General features: G+C 37.7%; 1 protein-coding gene across 3 annotated transcripts in view; it reads left to right on the plus strand.

The window, feature by feature from the left end:
• The window catches only part of CTNND2 (catenin delta 2), a 943,962-nt gene that overhangs the window by 268,716 nt on the left and 652,437 nt on the right, over positions 1 to 22,809 (plus strand). The window contains exon 1 of one of the 3 annotated variants that reach the window (XM_053592981.1): positions 21,163 to 21,443. The exons of the other annotated variants lie outside the window; for them this stretch is intronic. The gene's annotated coding sequence lies outside the window, so the exon portion shown is untranslated. Of the gene's footprint in view, positions 1 to 21,162; positions 21,444 to 22,809 lie in introns of those variants that run through there. 3 annotated transcript variants of the gene reach the window in all.

The following is a 22,809-nucleotide window of genomic DNA, read 5'->3' on the forward strand; positions in this document are numbered from 1 at the left end:
TTCTGCTTACAGCAGAAGGTGTTCTTCTTTTAAAGTTGGTGGGGGTTTGAATACCTGCCGTGTTCACAGACTTTCTGTATAAATTTTGAGTTTCTTTTATTTGGAATGCTTGACAGTTTGACATATTTAACAGGTCTAAGTTAAATAAAATAGTATTTGAATAAACACAAAAAAAATCATGACTAAGAATGGTGAGCACCTTTTCATAATTTTTCATGGAGGATTGATACTCAAACAGCAGTAATTTGTATCAATTGAGTTGCAATAGATTTTCAGATCATCTAATTAAAAAAACTTTAACTTAGAAGTGAATTTATTCTCAATAAAAGTGTGTTTACTATTTTTTTAAAACTGAATAAAACCATATGATTACTGTTGTGATTATTATTTATTTATTCTTCTTGAGACAGAGTCTCACTCCGTTGCCCTGGGTAGAGTGCTGTGGCATCATAGCTCATAGCAACCCCAAATGCTTGGGCTTAAGTGATCCTTTGGCCTCAGCCTCTGAGTAGCTGGGACTACAGGTGCCCGCCAGAACACTAGGCTAATTTTTTTTTATAATTTTTATTTTTACATATACTTGTGTTAATTAGGTTTCCATTTTTTTTGCCTTCACAAAATTAAAAAGACTTAAAATTTAATAACAATAACAATGTCTAAGATAAGGACTAGAAACAAAAACCTTGTAAAGAACGAACGAACATAAATACATTCAGAAAAGGAATCAGACAATTGCTTCATCAAAATATTAAGCAATAATAATAATAATAATGCAAAGAAAGTAACATTCACATTGTCAAATAAGAGTATGTCTATTATAAAATGCTTTGACTCTGAGATTCAATATGGAGTCATCAGTTAACTTCTTATTTTTTTAAGTATCAAAAAATAGGCAACTAATATTGATAAATAAAAGTAAAAGATAATTTCAAAGCACAGATCATGCTAAATCTTACAGACAGTAGAAAAAGAAGAAATACATCAAAATCATTCTACTTGATTTTTTTTTTTTTTAATGGTAGAAACCTGGTCTTGCTCTTGCTCAAGTTAGTCTCAAACTCCTAAGCTCAAACTATCAACCCACCTTGGCCTCCCAGATTGCCGGGATTATAGGGGTGAGCCACTGCACCTGGCCTGTTGTAATTACTTTAATAGATTATTTTTCTTTACCATAATTTCATTTATTTTAAAGTATTATACATGCCTGATATGGAGCCAATACTTTTCAAAATATATCTGTGCAGCTTCCTCAGGGGTCAACTTCATAGAATGGCAGAAGCTCTGTAAGTTGATCACCAAGGAACTATAACAAACTGGTCAATATATGGTGGTCGTCAACATAAGGAACTAGGCCTGCTGCACTGATTTGTACCTGTGCTGCATGTCCAGTTTATGAAAATTAGGTCAACTTCAGGAGATGGTCAACTATCAAGGTTCTGTTCTATTATGTGTATGAATTAGTTTATTGGGATTGTTACAAGAAAACACCACAAACTCAGTGGCTTGAACAACAGAAATGGATCGTCTTACCCTTCTGGAGGCCAGAAGTCTGAGATCAAGATGCTGGCAGAGTTGTTTCTTCTGCGAGCTGTGAGGCAGAATCTGTCCCATAATCCTCTCAGTTCTCGTGGGTGGCTGGTGATTTTTCACATTTGTTCACATGATGCTTTCCCTGAGTGAGTGTCTCTAAATTTCTCCTTTGTACAAGGACACTGGCCATATCAGATCAGGGCGCGCCCCTGACCTGACTTTAATTTGACAACACCTCTAAAGATCCTGTCTTTAAATATCATCACACTCACCTGTTCAGGAGATTAGGCTGCTGACATATTTTTTGCAAGGATACAGTAGAACCCATAACATTATATATCTCCTGTCCTTCTTAACCCTCCTGGTTTCCCTTAGACACTGTTAATAAACAAATCCTGAAGACATTTTATCTCTCTAGCCCTAGGAGCTTCTGAATAGCCCTGTTTTTAAATACACCAGTTATACTATGTATGTTTATGACACATTTATGAAGCCAATTTATGCCTCCGGCCCTGACCTTTTCATTGAGCTCTCAACCTGTGTTTTTCTAGCTGCCTTACTGTCACCTCCACCTGGATGAATGACAGACACCTCAAGCTTAATGTGTTCAAAACAAAACTTTTGTTTTCTGTTTGCTTCCTGAAATGTTCTTCCATCCGTCCTTCCCTTCCCTTCCCCTCCAACCAGAGAGCGGAGTCTTCAGAGCGTACATCTTTCCTTTAGTCCCAGGGTTCATTTTGTACAGCTGCTGCTGTAGCCAATGACTGCAAACTCAGCGGCTTAAAACAACACACGCTTATTTATCTCACTGTCTCAAGTCCGCCGTGAATCTCACTGGGCTGAAATCATGTCAGCAGCCTCGCCTTCCTCTCTGAAGGCTCTAAGGAAGGATCGGCTTCTAGGTTCATTCTGGTCATGGCCAGGTTCAGCTCCGTGCCAGCCCATGGGGGGGTCTTTGCGTCATTCCCTGCTGGGTCTGAGGGTCTTTCTCAGCCTCTGCAGCCTCCCTGTACTCCCTGGCTGCTGGCTTCTTCCTCTCTGGTGCTGAATCTCCCCAGCCCACTCTGCCTCGTCCCTCCCCTCTTCTGATACATTGCTCCGGCTAGAGCTGGATAATTCTCCCCTGTTACCTGCTTGTGTGATTAGAATGGGGAGCCTGGATAATCCAGCATAGTCTCCCTGTTTTAGGGCACCTGACTGGTAACCCCAACTCTAACTTCAGAATGCCTTCTCCTTTCAGAGGAGAACCTCAGTGAGATTGAACAAACCTGGGCCCGGGATCCTGCGTGCGCACAGGACATCTTTAGAACTCTCACTCTCTGAACCGCCACATTCTCTTAGCTGCACTTCAGCACATTTTTCCTCACTCCCTCCACCGCTATCCCAGATTCCCAGACACCACTGCTTCTGCATAATTATTGTCACCTCCTCACTGGTCCTTCCCATGATTTCTGTGAATCATGGTTTTTCAGATCCAAAAAGGCTATTTCTTTATAACTTCTGTCGTTCCAGATAGATTCCCATTAATTTTAGAATGATAGATCCATCTCTTAAAAATGGCTTCCCATAGTACTTGGAACAAAATCTAAAACATCATATGGTCTGCAGGGGTCGGTCTGTTCCCACAAAGGCTCTGTCTCAACAGCCTATTTTACGTCCTTTCTAGGAATTATCGCCATGAAAAACCATCTTGTTTATTTACTGTGGGTGGGTGTTACTTCCCTGTGACTCTTCATTAGAATGTTAAGACCCTTGTCTGTTTGCTTCAGGTCAGATCCTCAGCCCGTGTAATGCACTGACGCTGTGGCCGCATCTTCATGTCCCTGTATAATTTAAGTCACTTTCGTATATTCACTCCCCAGGCATGCGGGCCATGTGTGCCGCTGCACTGGTGTACTGTGGGGAGTGTGAATATGCATTTGAATGAACCCTTGGCTTTGAAGAACTTGCATCTTCATCTCTTTGTATTTCTAGTAGCACTTCTTGAACTAGGCTGCACAGGAGTCGTCCCCACTTTAAAAATAGAAGAACTTTTTGAGTCACTTGAGTAACTTAAGACAAGTTGAGTAACTTCCCTTAAAAAAAACTGATACTCTAACTAGAACCCAGATTCCTTTCTGCATCACACCAAACTTTTAATTATTCCCAACATTCTTGAAGCAGAGATAAATAAATAAATGTCTATACCCATACCAGCATGAATGCACCCAATTTTATCTGATAAATTATTAAATATTTTTCTAAGAGTGAATATGTATCATCTTTGTGTTATTGTTTAATGTCTGTTCTTGGCATTTTTATTAAAGTTTAAAAACATGTATGGAAGATGCCCCCAAACAACTGGCATCATAAGGCCACACAAAATAAAACTTCCCAGAGTGAGAAGGAAGGGCATTTAGAGCCGGAAGGTGATTGGATGACGGATTTGGGGGGGAGGGCACCTAAGGTTTGTCCTTCCTTTCATCACTGTACCCAGGGTCCCAAGAAGAGGCAGGTGTCTGATCCTTTACCACTGGAGACCTAAGCCTGACTGTGGCTCCTGTGTTTTGCATTACACATTTCCCAGTCCCTGTGGGGACAGATGTGCAGGTAGGTCTCCAGTCGCTATAACCAAATGCCAACAGGCGTGCTCGTGAAAAGCCCTCTCTCATCCCCCCAATGATATACTTGGGATATGGTCTGCAGGGGTCGGTCTGTTCCTACAAAGGCTCTGTCTCAACAGCCTTTTTAAAGTAAAATAGGCTGTTGAGACAGAGCCTTTGTAGGAACAGACCGACCCCTGCAGACCATAAATGCTTTGTGTAGTTTCCCACTAACTAGACTAGCACCACAGTACTGTTTTAATAAGATCACTTTTTATGATGTTGGGACATGAGAGTTTAATGGGTCCAGGCAATATCAGACCATTATAATCATTTGGAAAAGGTGAGCCACAGGCTTTCCAGGGGAGAAAAGAATAAATAGGATTTGTAGCACCAAAGGACATCAAGGCAGGTGGCAACAGAATTTGGACTGCCAACAGAAAGCAGGGTTGGGGGTTGCGGGCTGCAGGAGAAGGCTGAGGCTTTGAAGGCAGAACTGTGCTAAGACTCTTGCTTCAGTACACCTGTTCGGTGGAATACTGATTTTTTTCCAGACTCTCCGCATTAACCACATTCCAGCATCGGAGACTTCAAAGGTAAAAGGAGAACTGGTACCAATTCTCACAAAACATGTAAGAATACATTTCTGTGTTCGCATTTCCACCCTCTGTGTGCTAATAAAGTAACCAGTAATGTTGAAGATGCAAGATGAACCTTAATACTAGACACATCAATTAAAAAGGAAAACACTAATTTAGCCTGTCAGGCCGTGATTACATGTTTACTATATGCAAGTCAGTGTAGGAATACATACGCTGATTTGTTTGAGATAGAAAATTGAGTTTCTAGGAGAAGCAGAAGCAGACATCAGATATTAAGTGTTTCTAAAATGAAGCTGACCTGTAAGCTGTGTGGGGTGGGGCCCCATCCATCTCACTGCCCTTCAAAAAAATGCTCGGAACAAAATAGGCATTTAATAGCTATTTGCTGAATGAATAAATGAATGATAATCAAAATGAGATTTCTCTAATAATTTGTTGAGCTATGTAACAGACTTCTCTGCAACATTTGTCGTTTATCATGAGCTCAAGCTCTGTATGTGTGCATAGTCTTTCCTTTTTAGGGAAATAATCATCCTGGGTTTTGCATTTTATATTAAAATAATATGATAATAAGGCAGAATGCAGTGAACTCTATAATTAGCCATTTACTCTGGATTCCTTTGGGGCCTTCAGTCTATTTCACTTTCAAAGCAGGTATATGGCAGGGTAATCTTGGCTACTTGAAGACAAGCAAGGTTATTTTAATTATTTTTATTTCAAGATATTATAGGGGTACAAATGGTTTTGGTTATGTGGATTGATTTTATTATTCTTGAGTGAGGATTAAGTGTACCCATCCCCCCTAGTGCTCATCATACCCCTCAGGTAGGCTCCCCCCACTTGATTTTCACTGAGTTTTACCTCGCTCTGTGCTCATGTGAGCTTATCGATTAGTTCCAATTGAATAGCAAGTACATGTGGTGTTTATTTTTCCATTCTTTGATACTTCACTTAGGATAATGTTCTCCATTTCCATCTAAATTGTTGCAGAAGGCCTTAATTCATCCTGCTTCGTGGTTGGCTGGCATTCCGTAGCATACATATACAAATTTTGTTAATACACTCATGAATTTATGTACAGCTGGGTTGGTTCCACATCTGTGCAATTGTTAATTGTACTACAATGAACATTCACATGCAGGTGTCTTTTTGATAAAATGACTTCTTTTCCTTTGGGTATATACCCAGTAGTGTGATTACTGGATCAAATGGTAGGTCTGCTTTTTTTTTCTTTTTTTTTTTAATTGTTGGGGATTCATTGAGGGTACAATAAGCCAGGTTACACTGATTGCAATTGTTAGGTAAAGTCCCTCTTGCAATCATGTCTTGCCCCCATAAAGTGTGACACACACCAAGGCCCCACCCTCCTCCCTCCATCCCTCTTTCTGCTTTTAATTCTTTGAGGAAATCTCCATCCTGTTCTCCAAAAAGGTTATATTAATTTTCAGTCCCACCAACAGTATACAATGGTTCCTTTCTCTCTGCTCCATGCCAGTATCTATTGTTTTGGGGCTTTTAAATAGTAGGCATTTTAACAAGGGTAAGATGAACTATCTCACTGTTGTTCTCATTTCCATTTCCCTGATGATTGATGACATTCAGTATTTTTCCATGTTTATTCACCCTTTCTCTGTCTTCTATTGAAAAGCTTCTGTTTGTGTTTTGGCCCACTGTTTATTTTTTTTTCTTCCTGATTTGCTTGAGCTCTTTGCATATTCTTGTTATTAGCCCTTTATCGGCAATTGTGAATATAGTCTCCCATGCTGTAGGTTGTTGGTTTGCTCTGTTAATTAGTTTCTTCACTGTGCAGAAGCTTTTTAATTTAGTTAAGTTTCATTTATTTATATTTGTTGTTGCTGTGATTGCCTTTGGGTTCTTTTTTATAATTTCTTTGCCTAGGCTGATATCTAGAAGAGTTTTTCCAACATTTTCCTCCAGCATTGTTATGGTTACATTTAAGTTTTTTATCTAAATTTTTGTGAGTGGTGAGAGATACAGGTCCTGTTTCATTCTTCTGCTTGTGGCTGTTCAATTCTCCCAGGATCATTTATTGAACAGGGCTTGTTTTCCCCAGTGTATGTTATTGACTGTTTTGTCAAGATCATTTGGCCCTATGTGGATGGTCCCGTATCCAGGTTCTCTATTCTCTTCTAACTATGTGTCTATTTTTGCACCAATACCATGCTGTTTTAGATATGATATCCTTGGAGTGTAGTTCAAAATCTGGTAATGTGGTACCTCCAAGTTTCCAGGGGTTTTGTTTGTTTGTTTGTTTGTTTGTTTTTGTTTAAATTTGCTTTGGCTATTTGGGGTCTAAACAGAACATAAAATTATTTTTTCTAGATCTGTGAAATCTGACCGTGGCATTTTGACAGGGATTGCATTGAATCTGTAACTCCTTTTGGGTAGTGTGGTCATTTTAAGGATGCTGACTTTGCTGATCTGTGAGCACAATGTGTTTTACTGTTTGTTTGTGTCATCTGCAATTTCTGTCCTCAGTGTTTTGTAGTTCTCTTTGTAAAGATCTTTCACCTCCTTGGCTAAGTGTATCCCCAGGTATTTTGTTTTCTTTTGCGAGTCCTAGTGGATTCCTGATTATGACACCAGCAATGAGAAGTAAATTTGAAACCCATCAGCTGCTGCAGCTGTGGCATCAGAAGTAAGAATGTGGATGAACTAATTGCGTTTGTTTCGTTGATGGCTCCTGCTAGTGTGTGTTAGACTTGGTTTAGGAAACTAGAACTGACAAGGTTTATATTGCAAAAGTAGGTAGCCACATTTTCAATATGCTAAATACAAATAAACTTTGCTGAATAGATTTACAAAGCAATGACATTTATACATGTATCCCGATGATGAGTGCGTGTCACAGTTTGGAGGCAAAGGCGCAAAGGGTCAGCAGTCTGTGGTGATCGTTGACTAAGATGCACATGGTCAACTCCCCTCTCCTCATTGCCTCTTTTTCAAAGGACAGAGCATAACCTAAGGTGCACCTGTACTTCTGAATTACCAAATGATTCATTTATATTTATCACAATATTTTAATAAAGCATTTAAATTTATAATGTTATAATGTGCTGTACCTATAGATTTTCGATCACCACTCTCATAGGACAGTTAGAGGAGGATTGCTTTAATCCATCAGAATGCTTTAATATTAGCTTGAAAAATGAAAAGCAGTGTTCTAGGTTGTTGATTTCTTTTTAATGTTTAAGGAGAAAGTGGAGTTGTCTATTTTTCTTTTTCTAAGTGCTGTGTTTGGTACCAGTGAAATTGTCTTTTGGTTTTTGTCTTTTTCAAACATGAATACTGTAAAGTCATTCCATTAGTGCCCCCAATGGCTCAGTGTGTCACTCTCCCATCTGGACGATGACTGGATGAGATGCTCTGGTCCCTGTGGCCAAAGGGCAGTGCCCTCGTTGCTTGCTGTGACTGCCAAGAAAGTGTTTGAATAGCACGATCTAATGTCATCACGTTTATTATGCATACTGACACGTGTCCGTGGGGAGCTTGCCTAGAGAGAAATGTTCGTTTGGGTCGGTTTTAGATTCTCAAATCTTCCTAGATGCCAAAAATCATGGAATTCTTCTTGGTGCCAACAATGAAAAACTCTAATACACTATTTCTGCCTGTAACTTCCTAATTATGATAATATTGAAGCAGTGATGCTACTGCTTGGTTATGAGCCATTTGCATTGTTAGAAATTAAGTAATAATTACACCATTGATTTCCTTAAGAAGAGAAACTAAATCTCATGTTACCTTACATACCTTTATAACGAAGGGAACCTAATTACCACATTTCTGAAGGCTCTTCTCCTTATTTCCTGAACTTTGGAAATAAAGACTATTAGGGAGGAGGCTACTTTTTGGCCCTTGGCAAAACCTTCTAGAATGTTCCAGGAATATTAAAAGAGGTCTGGTGAGTGATTTGAGACATGGTACTTGTGCCTCGGTGCTTTCTTTAATGAGTAGTACCTAAGTGTACCTTAATGTGCACCTGAGCATTTTCAATAATTAGCCTGGTAATTTAATTTCCCAAATAAGAATTTTGATATAAATTAGCTTTTTGTTATTAAATACATAATTTCTTTTCAGTTTTAGATGTTAATAGCTACTCAAAAGATTATTAAGAAAATCAAAAGTGATCATTTATTTAAACTGTAAGGCAAGAAATATGTTTCTATATTGTATGATGGTGTTTTTTGTTACTTAGAAAAATATGTTATTAAAATCTTAATGAGTTGTAAGAAGTGAACAATTAAATATTAACAATTAACTATAATAAAAGACATTTAGTAAATTTCAAATGATTAAGGATTTTCAAATAGGCCACATTAAAATTTAGAGATCTAAATTTTATTTTTAATATACCGAATTAAATCTGTTCTAGTGATTTATGGCTTAATATGGTATGCCTTCCTTTTTTTCCTGCACACAAAAAATAAAACCATATAAAGTGATAGACCATTTTCCATAATACCATAGGAAAGAATCTGTGCAATATGGAGAGAAATAGAATCTGACCATTCTAATTAGCTCATAAAGAGCCAAAGGGGGAAAATGATGCTTTGGAAGAAAAATAGAGAATATTTATGACAGTATCTTTTCTATAGTTTTTGAATAATATATTGCTCAACGTTATGTATACACGCAACGTGTGCCTGCACGTCCTTGGTTACACACACGTTAACACAAACACATATTTATGTTTTTTCAGTTACACTTCCATTTTAGAGATACGATATTCTAAAATATTTCTGTAACCATATGTGTTATTACCAAAATACTGTATCACTCATCAGAAGGTCCTTGCTGCTTTATAGCAAGTTGAGTCACACTGTTTGTGAGATTTAGAATTCTTCACATTTTGTTTAATTCACGTCTTTGCCTGCAAGCGTGCAGGCTCTTGAGCAGACGTCCCTTCCTGGGTGAGTTCCCACTGCCTGCTTGGGCCTTGCTCCCATTTCATTTTTACCACCAACACCATCATTACTGTCTGACTTCCTGTGTTATCTATTACTGCTGAGCTAATTGCTGACATTTCTTTCCAGATCAAACCTTTCATTATTAACATCATTGTCTGGCAGTGTTGTGCCCAATAATTTTGAAATACAATTTTCTGGGCTAGTCTTCATTTTCAAAAGATGTGCACATATATGGGTTCAATTGTTGGCATATTTCGTCAATTTAGAAAAATAAAACACAAAATGTACTTAATCTATCTTTAGAAAAATATTTGATGCATATTATACATAAATGGGTTTTTGGTTTTTTTGCTCTCGTGTTTTTCTGATATTGCTTCGAATTTATCTGCCAGCGAATACTTTTTTCACATCGATACAAAATAAAGTATCCACATATTTGCTGTATCACAAGTAAATACTTCAGTATTTGTCCTGGACCATCCAACTGTGTCAGCTGAGGAAAGCATAGATTGTAGATGGACAAGTGAAAGTCTGAGTCTCGTATTTTAATCACAGACCATTTAAATTCAAATCCATATTTATAGCTATGCTAGAATTGGATAAAATGCAGTTGTGGTCTCAGGACTTTTGATTTCCTAGAAGTAGGTACACTGATGCACTTTGGAACCACTTCTTAATTTTGGATTTCCTTGGCAGATAGCCCAAGCATCCGCTCGACGGCCACAGCATACCGAGGCAGACCACCAGACACTCCTGCCTTGAAGCTTCCTGGGCATATGATTAGACTCTCAAGAAATTAGATAAGCATATCTGCATGTCATTTCTCATCATTGAAATAATGAACTTTGTGACCTGAAAACCCCAAAAGGAAGTCTAAACTATACTTTCCTTCTTTCTGTCTGTTGCTCTAACTCATCACTGAATTGTACTCCTGAACATAGAGCTTACTATTTTTTTTTTTGGAGTTAGAGTTTCACTCTGTTGCCCTGGCTGGGGTGCTGTGACATCAGTTTAACTCAAAGCAACCTCTCAATCCTGGGTTCAAGCAGTCCTCTTGCCTCAGCCTCCTGAGTAGGTGGGATTACAGGCACCTGCCACATGCCTGGCTAATTTTTCTCTTTTTAGTAGAAATGGGGCTGATCTCCATCTGCTGAGCTCAAGCAGCCCTCTTGCCTTGGCCTCCCAGAGGGCTGGGAATACAGGTGCGAGCCATCGTGCCAGACCTAAATCTCACTTTTATTCTTCAACTACATAGATAAGTAGATGTCACAACTTGGTTTTTTGATTTTAGGAACTAGCAAAAAAAAAAAAAAAAGAAAGAAATAAAAGCAAAACAAATCCAAAAATCCTGAAATCCTTTGCCAGTCATGGATGTCATATTTAAGAAAAAATACCACATATGACAAAAACTGTGATTGACAACTCATGATTTTACACATAAGAGTTAATGAATAAAACTCCAAAAATGCTATTAAAGAATTATACATGACGAATATGTTTATACCTACAAAAAATTCTAGAATGCACAAGCTTCCAAAAAGATCTGTTAGACATAAGATACGTGTTCAAGTTCAAATTCACTAGAATAGTTAAATGTTCTCCATTAATATTTTGTGTGTTTTGTTTTGTTTCATTTTGTCTTTTCAGTTTTCTAGGAAATATTTCTGTGGAATCATGATTTGCTAAAGCAGATGGGCCCATACATTTTGTTGTTATAAGCACTTCATGTTGATGTTTTTGAGCTAGTTGCTAAGAAATATTAACTTTAATAAATATTACAACTTTACATTTGTACTTGAAGAAATGTTTTTGTGAAGTCTCATACTTTTTCAAAGACTGTCAAGGGTAGTAAAGACATGTTTTCTTAGCTCTTCATCTTTAATTCCTATATATATATATATTTGGGGGGGTTGAAGAAAAAAACCTTTTTTTATTTTTTTAATGTTTTAAAATTGTTCTAAATCTTTTTTTTTTATATTAAATCATAGCTGTGTACATTAATGCGATCATGGGGCACCATACACTGGTTTTATAGACCGTTTGACCCATTTTCATCACACTGGTTACCATATTAAAGGATTGTAAGTGTTTCTATAGGAGGTTTATTGAGGGGAAGATGACATGTATCCTTTTATTTAAGTAGGTGCAATTATAACGTTTAAATGTAACCAGATAAAAGATTTTAAAATTTTGTGTATAATACTGACTTTATTACCTTTAAAATGGTTGTCGAAGCCACGACTGGTAAATTGTCTAGTGGTGGGGGAGACTCCTTGGGCATTGGCAGTCCTGCGAACTTGACTGATTCTCAGGAAGTTAAAATTTCTTCTTATCGGAATTTTCTTCCTTGGTGGTGGGGAGAGGGCTGAAAAATCTCATTTATCATTAGCATCCAAGTGCCATAAGAACATGATGTTGCGGTTAAATGCCCAGAAGTCAAACTTAAAACCTTGGAAATTATAGATCTCTTCCAGGGGTTAGGAACACGAGTTCTGAAGTTCAAATACAGATTCTACCACTTAAAATCTGTGTAGTTCGTTTGGGCGGCGCCTGTGGCTCAGTTGGTAAGGTGCTGGCCCCATATACCAAGGGTGGCGGCCAGCCCCGGCCGAACTGCAACAAAAAATAGCCGGGCGTTGTGGCGGGCGCCTGTAGTCCCAGCTACTCGGGAGGCTGAGGCAAGAGAATCGCCTAAGCCCAGGAGTTGGAGGTTGCTGTGAGCTGTGTGAGGCCACGGCACTCTACTGAGGGCCATAAAGTGAGACTCTGTCTCTACAAAAAAAAAATAAATAAATAAATAAAAAATAAAATAAAATCTGTGTAGTTCGGGGAAAATTATTTGACTTCTCCTATTGTTTCCTCCTCTATAAAATGAGATAATAACTTGCTCTACTGAATGTGCACAGAATCAATAGTGAAATTCCACTTTTATGCCTCAGCTGCTTTTTTGATACAAAACATACAGCTATTTCTTATCACATGAGGATAAGGGCAAAGGGAATTTTAGTGTTGTGGGAAGTTAAGTTTTTGTATCCAGTGGTGAATTACCTACCTAATAAAATACCAGGTTTTCTTATCTTTGTATTTCTTTCTCTTTTTTTAAATTTTCTGTCCAGTAAACCAGCAGGCAGAGATTTATCTTCTTCATTTTTAAAAAATGTTCCCCATCCAGGGTGGTCATTTGTGAATTAAGGAAAGCACATTATTGGCTGAGGCTAAATTATAAACTTAGAGAAAGAAATAGAGAACATAATTTAAATCCGCAGAGCTAAATGAGCCTTACGTTTCATCAGATGATGTGAGCAGTTTTGATAATGCCGAAGAATCATTTAATTCCAGATGAACTGAAGTCTTAAAGGAGCAAAGTCAGTATTGAGGAACTTTATAAACCTATAAGCCAAGCCAGTGGACATCCAGACACTAAATTCAAATTACACAATATCTATTCTAGAACCAGCTTCACGTCTAATATACACTAAAGGACTCCATTTTTAAGATACTCACTATATGGGAAATATTAAAAAATAGAAAGGTGTATTGAAAAAGTCTTGATGAAAAGTTTTCAGAATTCTTAAAGGATAATACAGTATTCCAACAATTAATAAGACTCCAAGCCTTATCCTAGGGAGGTAACATTTTGGGGGCAGAATGTTCCAACCTAAATGTAAGGAATTCTGTGACAAATACCCAAGAGATTATATCATATAATAAGAGGAATAATTATAGAATAATATTTTTATAGTTATGATTTCATGTTTTGAAATGTAGTGGTTTTCAAGAATTTACTCATTTGCTTTCAGGGCATGCCTCTGTTCCTTTGAACCTTAAAATTTTTTTTTTTAGTTTTTGCAAAGAAATGTTTTGAAAGTAGTCTCTTTGGCTAGTGTCTTAGTGGGATTGGTATTCCTTAGGTGTCTCGGCAGGGGGCGATGACATAATACCTAAGTCCAGCCAAAGAAACAGGGCCCACTCTGTTTTGACAAAGTATTATTCATGGTTACTACTTTACATAAATGTTAAAGGATGTCAAAGAAAGACATGAGGCAATTATGCCAAAAAATTGAAACACACACCACTCTGAATGCTTGGAGATTAAGATGCAACATTCTTAGTGATCAGCTACATTGATTTATTGCTTAGAAGATGTGGCCTTAAATGTATGTTTGAGATGTGTAAAAGACTAAACTATCATAGACACTTTCCATCCGGTAATAAGCAGAAAATAGTTCCTGTTTAGACAGAAGGAATTTAATTTAAAATTTTGCATTTTGCAAAGGTGTGCACCTGTGTGTGTGTTTGTGGTGTGTGTGTGTGTCAGAGAGAGAAAGACAGAGAGATTGCTCTGAAAATAAGAATTCCGCACTTTAGTTATTAATATCATTTGGAAAGAACTGTGAAATGTGCGTTGTGGCATTTTAGGAGGCATTTCTAAGTGCTTCCTTACCTCTAATTCATTAACACACGTTTAAATGTATTCTGAATTCATCCCCTTGCAATTGTTGCCATTGTGTATCTGATAACTGAGGATTGCTGTCTCCAAGCTTCGTTTATGCCAAAAATGTAAAATCACATGGATTTCATGGATTGAAAATTCACAACCTCAGGAATGCCGAGAGGTTTGTTGAACTATTACCAGGGTGGTCAACTGTTATACGTGTCCTATTTGAGAAGCCACGCGTGCTTTGAGTGCACTGAAATTCATTTCATGCTGCAGGAGATAGCTGCCTCTGAAATTGCTTGGGCTTCTTAATCTGTCATTGCATGAGCTTTAGTTTGAGCCCTTGAGGGAATGCAGGTGTTTAACTTTCCTGGAGCAAGATCCCAAATAAGACACCACGTAGACCCGATAGAACTAAGAATAACCAGAACGTATCTTATTAGTGGCGTTTAGTTTACCCTCACTCCCATCGTGGGGTTCAGATTTACACGGATTCAGGAATAAGAGCTAGTGTGCGCTGACTTGAACTTCCATTTCTGAGTCTGAGAGTGGGTTTGGAGAGTTCAGGATGGCAGCAGCCCGCGCTGGGCTTTCTGAGTAGTTTTCCCTCCCAGGGCCCTCGGCAGAAGCCCAGCTTTGTTTGACTTCCTTCCTCTTCCCCCTCTCCTTCCTTTCTTTACTCCTCCTCCAATCCACTTTGGCCATGGACAGCAGGGATAACTGCTGGACTACAAGTGAATAGCTGAGCTGGCTCTAAAAATATTACTTCTTGCAACTATTTAATTGCAAGAGGCCTTTTGTGCTGGAGCTTCACTGTGCCCCTTGGAAGGCAGAGTCCGTAATTTGGCTGCGGATCGCATGTAATTTAATACCTGAGAGTCTGGAAGGATAACAAACAGAATTATAGAGTTTTACCCTGGAATGCTGATTCTCCGAAAATAAAAAAGCTACAATTTCAAGAAAGAGTCAAGTCTTTCAAAGAAGCTCACCTAAATATCAAGTTTTATTAAAATATAAATTTTAAATATTCATGTTAAACTTGTTTGTAAATCAGTACAAAGTCACCTATTTATAATATTAAATTTTATAATATTAAACTATGCTAGCACTAATTATTCTTCCACTTCGCTGTCGGTGTTAGTAGATAACAATGTACAACAAGACATTACAATGTAGCCTTTTTTTTTCTCCTGAAAGAGAGAATAATAATCTCCTGGATTATTGGTTCAAGAGGCCTACAACAGAGTAAATTATTCTAAAGTTAATGATACCACATTCATTTTTCAGTTCTACTTTGATTTTGTAAAACCTAACCATTCTTTATTTTCTTTTAAAAATAAAATTGGCAATGGTATTGCTGGAAACCTCTGAAATTAAAATGTTTCTTGTTTTAAAATCAAGAACATTTTGTAGATAAACAATGTTTCTGTTTTCATACATGCCTGTTATATCCTCAAAAATCTAGGATTGGAAATACATAATTTAGGACTTTATTTTTTAAAATAAAACATGCATAAAGAAAACTGTGTATGCCAGTAAGTATGACTTTTTCGCTGTATGTGTGGGACACTCAGTTATAATATGGTATGTGGCCATCCGTAGTTCATTTCCTTATGTACGTAAACCATACTGTATCCATTCTCATTATGGACAGTTTCACTGGTGTCCTCTTGGGACTGACAGGAGGATTGGAGATGTCTTCTGCTGTCCTTATGTTGATGGTTCTGTCGTGTTATACATGGGGTAGAGTTGCCACGAAATAGAATGTTCATATAAAGAGCTTTTGAAGAGATGAACAAACATCACATTTATTTTACCATTTTCCAGTGTTACAGTTTACAAAAGTTCTGACAGCAACTTATACTTGCCAATATTTGGCACTGTCTCCCTCTCTCTCCCCCCCACTCAATATTAACCATTCTACTGGCTAAGTATTGGCTCCTTCACAGTTGTATATCTGAATGAGTAATGAAGTTCATCATTTTTTTCATTTACTTATATGCCATGTGGGTCATGTGGATGTTCTCTTTTATGAAGTACTAGTTCAAGTACTTTGCCCCTAGTTCTATTAGCTTGCGTATTAGTTTTATATTTTGTCATTCCAGATGTACACATTCCAGAGAGAGAATGAAAATATTTTCTTCCATAAGTGTACTTTGACTTCCTTAATGGCATCTTTGGTAGACAGGATTTCCCCCATTTTATTATAATATGGCCCTATTTATAACTTTTTAATTTCCTTTCATGCTGAGCACATTTTATGCTCTACTTAAGAAGCCTTGGCCTACAAACACATGAAAAAATGCTCATCATCCTTAATCATCAGAGAAATGCAAATGAAAACCTTGAAATGTTATCTAACTCCAGTAAGATTAGCCCACATCACAAAATCCTAAAACTATAGATGTTGGTGTGGATGCAGAGAGAAGGGAACACTTCTACACTGCTGGTGGGAATGCAAGCTAATACGACCTTTTTGGAAAGAAGTTTGGAGAACACTCAAGGAACTAAAAGTAGACTTACCGTTCGATCCTGCAATTCCTCTACTAAGTATATACCCAGATGATCAAAAATTATTTCACAACAAAGACATTTGCACCAAAATGTTTATTTCAGCCCAATTCATAATTGCCAAGACATGGAAACAGCCCAAGTGCCCATCGACCCATGAATGGTTTAACAAATTGTGGTATATGTACACCATGGAATACTATGCAGCCATAAAAAAGATGGAGACTTCACATTTTTTATGTTTACCTGGATGGAGCTGGGACATATTCTTCCTAGTAAAGTATCTCAAAAATAGAAAAAAAAGTATCCAATGTACTCAGTACTACTATGAAATCAATATATAACCACCTACACACTCATATGAATGGCAAAACAACTATAGTCCAGAAAGTAGGGAAGAGGAGAGAGAGGGCATTTGGGGGGACCTCACCTAATGTGCATGATGCAATGGTACATTTCAAAACTATTAAGAAATGAGTATAATTATGATGAATGTGTTAACCAGTGCAATGTAGGCCTTCCTCATGGTGTATCAAATCAGTATAGTGAACTCCATAAATGCATCAATGTACTAAGTTAAGATTTAATAAGAAATAATAATAAAAAAAGAAGCCTTGGCTACTCCAAGGTCATGCCTGATGCTGTGTATGTTACTCTCGAAGCTTTTGCATTTAGTCTTTCACATCTGCTCCTGCACTCCACATGAAAGTGATGTATTTATATATAAATTTTTTTTTTTTTTTTTGCTATGGAGTTTAAGGTGCATTTTACCAATAGGCAAAGGCACTGTCCTTCCCTCCGGACTGCAGTATTGTAACTTTCACAAAGTAGTTGTGTGTGTGGCACGTGTGCATTCTCTTCTGCTCCACTGTTCTGTTTGTTCCTTCTAACTCGGATACCGCATAACCTTAATTCTAGTTTCATAATTTGCCAGGTTGTCTGGTAAGCTCAGTCATCTGGCCTCATTCTCTCCCTCCAAGACTACATACTCTTCTATGCCCTCTTCACTTCCACATAAATTTTAGAATTCACTATTCCTTACTTGAACCCCACTACCCAGCTCCAAAAAAAAAAAAACAAATGAAAAAAAAAAAATGAAGTAGACTGAGGCTTTAACTGGACTGTGTTAAATCTATCAATTATTCCGAGGTGGTTGAAACCTTGTTTAACCTTTTTTCTTTTCTGCTGCACATTGAAAGAATAAGAGTTGTCTTGGGCTGCAGAATAAATACACAAACACTAAGGAAAGCTTATTAGCCATAAAAAAAAAAGTCCATGCACCACGTATACATTATGTTACCCTATGTGATTCAAACACCACAGACAAGCAAAAAAAGTCTTTACAAAATCGGCATGTAGGCCGACAGGCCTTAGGTTACACCCCTGCTTTATAATCTTGTCCTGCTGATCCAAAAGCTTGGTATTTTCCTCCAGTCATTTAGATTGCTTTAATTTTAGTAGTGTGGTGCAGTGTTTAGTGAGAAGGTCTTACCTCTTTTACAGAATTGTGTATTTGTGTATATACATGGGGTAGAATTGCCACAAAATGGAGTATTCATCTAAAGAATTTGTTTTTCCATAATGTTTTTTATAATGGTCTTTTATTTTTACTTTTTTGCTCAAGATTTCTAGTTAAAGTAGTATCAATGAATGATATTCATATTTAAGGAGAAGTTTTCAGTGTTTAACTCTGATTCTTACTTCTAGGTAGACTTTTTAATTTTCAAATTAAGAAATTTTTCTTCATTCCTAATTTGCAAAATTTATTTATTTATTTTTGCTCATAAACGACTGTTGAAATTTGTCAAGAACGTATGTTTATACCTCTTCAGGATTTTGTTTAAAGCATTATTATGGTTATCTCACAATGTCGAATTTATTCTCCTTCTTTCTTGGGAACATGAACATGAACCAAAAATCGTACCTGTTAGGAAATCAAAGACACCAGCTTGAGCCAGAGCGAGACTCTCTCACTAAAACTAGCTGGGCCTTGTGATGGACACCTGTAGTCCCAGCTACTTAGAAGGCTGAGGCAAGAGAATCCCTTGAGGCCAAGAGTTTGAGGCTGCTGTGATGATGCCATGGCACTCTACTGTGGGTGACAAAGTGAGACTCTGTCTCAAAAAAAAAAAAAAAATTGGGAATCAAATTCCATTTATAATAATACTGTGAACTGAATGTAAAGGAAGTATGCAGAGTTTAGATATCTCTTTCCAGATACCATGCAGTTTGCATGTTTCATTAAAAAAAGAAAAAAGAGGAAAGAGAGAAGGAAGGAAGGAAGAAGGTAAGTGTGTAGGTAGGTTCCTGATCTAGATTCTCAGGTGGAGACAGAGTGCTGCAGACAGGTGAGGACACGGGAGAGACAGGGAGCCCTGTGGCAAACAAGCTCCCACAAAAGGATCATTTCAGGGGGTGGGTGGGGCAGCCTCAGACCTACATTTTTGGTTACCACTTGCCTTTGCTTCTCTTATACTCAGCACTGCTCCCCTCTCCATTCTATTATTACGCAAAAGTCAGGGCAAGGTAAGGTTGCCATCATCCCAAAATAGGCAATAAACAGAAAAGTTTCCATACAAGACAGCCGATTGACGTGAAATGAGGAAGAGATAAAAGGAAGGCAACGATAATGTGCAAAAGGCAGAGAAAATATAACTCCCCCAAATAAAATTACCCCTAAGAGATGTAAGGGAAAGTTAACCATTCTTTTTTATAGCCTAAAAAAAACTTGAAATCGTGAAAAATAATGAAATCAAAGTAAAGATCATGAGAGTAAGAAGATAGAAAGGAGTAACAGTGAGCTGCTGACCTGCTGGAAAATGGGGGGAAGGAAAAGATGAAACCGGAAATGAAACCATATTAGAAGTGAGAAGCAGAAGGAAAGTCCAGAAACAAAGAGGGCTGGAGGGAGGAAAGAAAGCGAAGAGAGGGGTAAGGATGTGGAAGCAGCTACGAGAAAGGCAACAGACACGGCAGAGGGGTAACCGGGAGCCAATGTGTGGGTTGTTATTTTTACAGCTCTCACCTGGGAAAATTATTTTTTTACAAGAAGAGAAATAAAGATTTGCCTTTTAAATTCTCTTCTACAATTTTCAGTGTCAGAAAGTATCTGAATGATTTCTACAGAATTAAGAAAAGGGAAAGGTGTGACACCTAAGCTGTATAAACTTCTAAATAGGGCCCAGTTCTGGAGACTCCTTCCCAGAGCAGGATGGTGAGTTGTCTTTCTACTGGTATCAGAAATGCCCCATTCCAGGTGACTAAGGCCTCCTGGGGTTACATCATGGGGACACTTGCCTAATTTGCAGGCAACCTAAAATCTTCATAAATATACAGTAATTAATAGGAAATACAGGTACCCACGAGCCTTTCTTGCAAAATTGTCTAAAAGACAACATAGAATCAATCAAGACCCGTGTTAGTCACCTTGAGTTAGGTCTAGACATGCCAGTTATGTTAAAAGGAGAGTGGGACTTGTGTAGAAAGTGTGTGAAATAATAATCCTCTGCACTTCATCAAAATATATAGTGTTTGGGTTTTTAATAAGAAGTGTGCATTGTTTTAAAAATAATCAAAACTTTGTTTTCTGAAAGTCACCCTGTTTAGTTCTTATTTGAGCTAATACTAAATACAACCCTTTTAAGAGAGTGAATAGCAGTGCTTTCTTTCAACATCACCCACTGTTAAACCTACCAATTTATATTTTCTATTGTTTTAGAATTGGAAAAGGCTTCAGTAGGGATCATCGTATTAATACCCACAGCAACCTAATTACATTGGGGGATCTCTGTTTAACTTGTCCCTTGTCATCTAATGATTAATTGTGAACCTTGGATCCATTTGGTACACAGTTCAATGAAAAGTATTTGAAAGACTTTGCTGAGTTTATGTTTTTGGAAGTTGTGTCTGAAATAGAACCACGTAAAAGATGCAAAAGAGTTGTTTGAGCAAGTATGATAGCTGGAAGTAGGTGGGGGTGGATAGCATTATAAAAAAATCTAGCTTCAAAGTCAGCACTTAGACAAGTTCTATTTTCTGTGAGGTTTTGGGGTTGGTTAGATTTTTATGTTTGCCCTTTGAATTGCTGTCTCATTTCAAAAAATAAAATAATTTAATAAACGTATTTTCCGAACGACTCTCCATCTTTGAAATCAAAACTAGATTGGCTTTGAATATGAACTCTAAACCATCTTGAATCCATCTCTCACTTTTGAATTCACCAAGAATACAAAATGTAGATTCACTTTGAGAATCTGTCTCCTGATCTCTGTTTTCTGGTTGCTGTTGCTTTTTTATTTTATTTTTTTATGTTGAGGTATAGATAGCTAAGAATCCAGATACAAATATAGGGCAAAGAATTGGAAGATTTGAAAACTAGCATTTGCTAGGCAAGCTAGTGGGAGGGTCCTTTTGTGATGAAATGTTGCATAAATAATGCCAGAGGGGGTCTAAATTCACTGTTGCCATGGAGACCTTTGTGCCTGGCTGAACTCTATTCTTCTCTTTTTTAAGAAGGCAACCACTAGGCTTATGGTATCTCAGATGAGTCTTGCTTTGCTTTCTCTTAAACTGTTTGTGAGTGAAAGCAGAAATTAAATTATGATAATTCAGCGTCTTGACTTTCCTGAGGCTGTTCTTCGCTCCCTCTGCGGTTTTTGAGCGCCTCTGTGGTTCCTTCCACCACGGTGCAGGGAGGGAGGTGCCGACGGGTGGACTGGAACCGCCGGCCCCACCGCGGCCGGCCGGGAGAGAGGGAAGAGTAACCTTTCATCCCTGGGACTAGTGGACTTGTTTGCCTAGACCACAGTTTTCAAGTGTTTAAGGACCATTTATTCTCAAAGGTACAACAAAGGTAAAAGAAACAAAGTGGAAACTAACTGTTTTGGGTTTCAGTGCTTTCATGATTGTTGTTTTTGTGATGATTTTAGGTAAAGTTTTAAAATTGCAGGTTGACGCGAGGGGTGGGGGACACAGTGGGCACGGATCGCGCCTCCTCCACGGCTGCCCGTCTGCTCAGCGTGCGAACACTGAGATTGCAAAAGTCGGATGACCACATCATTCTGGAGGTGGCTGTCAGGATCATGTGCCATTTCCCTATGAACTCATGGTTGGAAACTAACCTTTTAATCATTGTTTTGAGTGAAGCTTGGTGTGTCATGGAGATGTACTTTAGATTTTATGAAAGTTATGATTTTCCATGTAAATAGCCTTTCGTAAGTAAGAATTAAGTTACAGTGATTGGAAATTGTGGGTCTTCTTCTCCTTCAGTGCACAGTTAAAGGAATGACCCCACCCAGAATAAAATTATTTATGAAGACTAAAGTCATAAAAATCACCCCGCTAGTGTCCCTGTAGAAAGTCACGGTAAGAATGCAATGTGCTGGATAGCTAACTTGTCGCTTTCACTCCCTTCCTCACAGAGATTATTGGGTTCCCAACGATGAGTTTTATGTTAGGACTAGAATACAATAATTACATGTTTTGATCATTCTAAATGGCACAGGTGTAAATAGGATGCATACAGCCTGTAATTATAGAAAACCTTTACCATTCAAGTATTTCCAGATTGTTTTTATTCAGAAAGCTTGCGGAGAGAATCAGTGACCAGAATTCACAGTGACTTCATAGATTTCATTTGTGCCTCCCCTGTACTTAAAAATATTTGTGATTCAGAACAGATTAAAAAAACTTCTTTTTACTTCAGAAAACTGGTCATTTAACATGATTTAAGGATTTTTTTTAAAATCCAGATATTTATATCACGTGTATACATCTTAAAACAGTCTGATTAGGTCTTTTAGACGATACTTTATAAGCAGAGGCTCAAACAAAATGTGATTAAAAAAATACTTCATCACTTCTTAGCCTTTTGGCTAAGATCACACATGCTGAAGATTTTCAAATGCCAAGTTGCGAAATCTTTTTTAGGCTGTTTTGCTTATATGTTTTATCCTCACAATTAATAAAAAAAAAATGATTTCAATTTAAAAAAAAATGTATATTTACTCAAAAATTTTGTCCATACATTTAAGAAAAGAAATAGTTGTTCAAGAAATACATTTGCCCAGACAATTCCATCTGTAGTCCATTTCTGTGATCGTATTGTCAAGTTGGAGAATCCTAGCCAGTACATCTGACCAAAGTTCCAGCTGGAATTGCTTAACAACAAAGACTTATGTTTGTGTTTCTACAAGCAGCTTCCTACGGCATGAATTCTG

The sequence above is a fragment of the Nycticebus coucang genome, chromosome 1 (assembly GCF_027406575.1).
Source record: "Nycticebus coucang isolate mNycCou1 chromosome 1, mNycCou1.pri, whole genome shotgun sequence".
Lineage (NCBI taxonomy): Eukaryota > Metazoa > Chordata > Mammalia > Primates > Lorisidae > Nycticebus > Nycticebus coucang.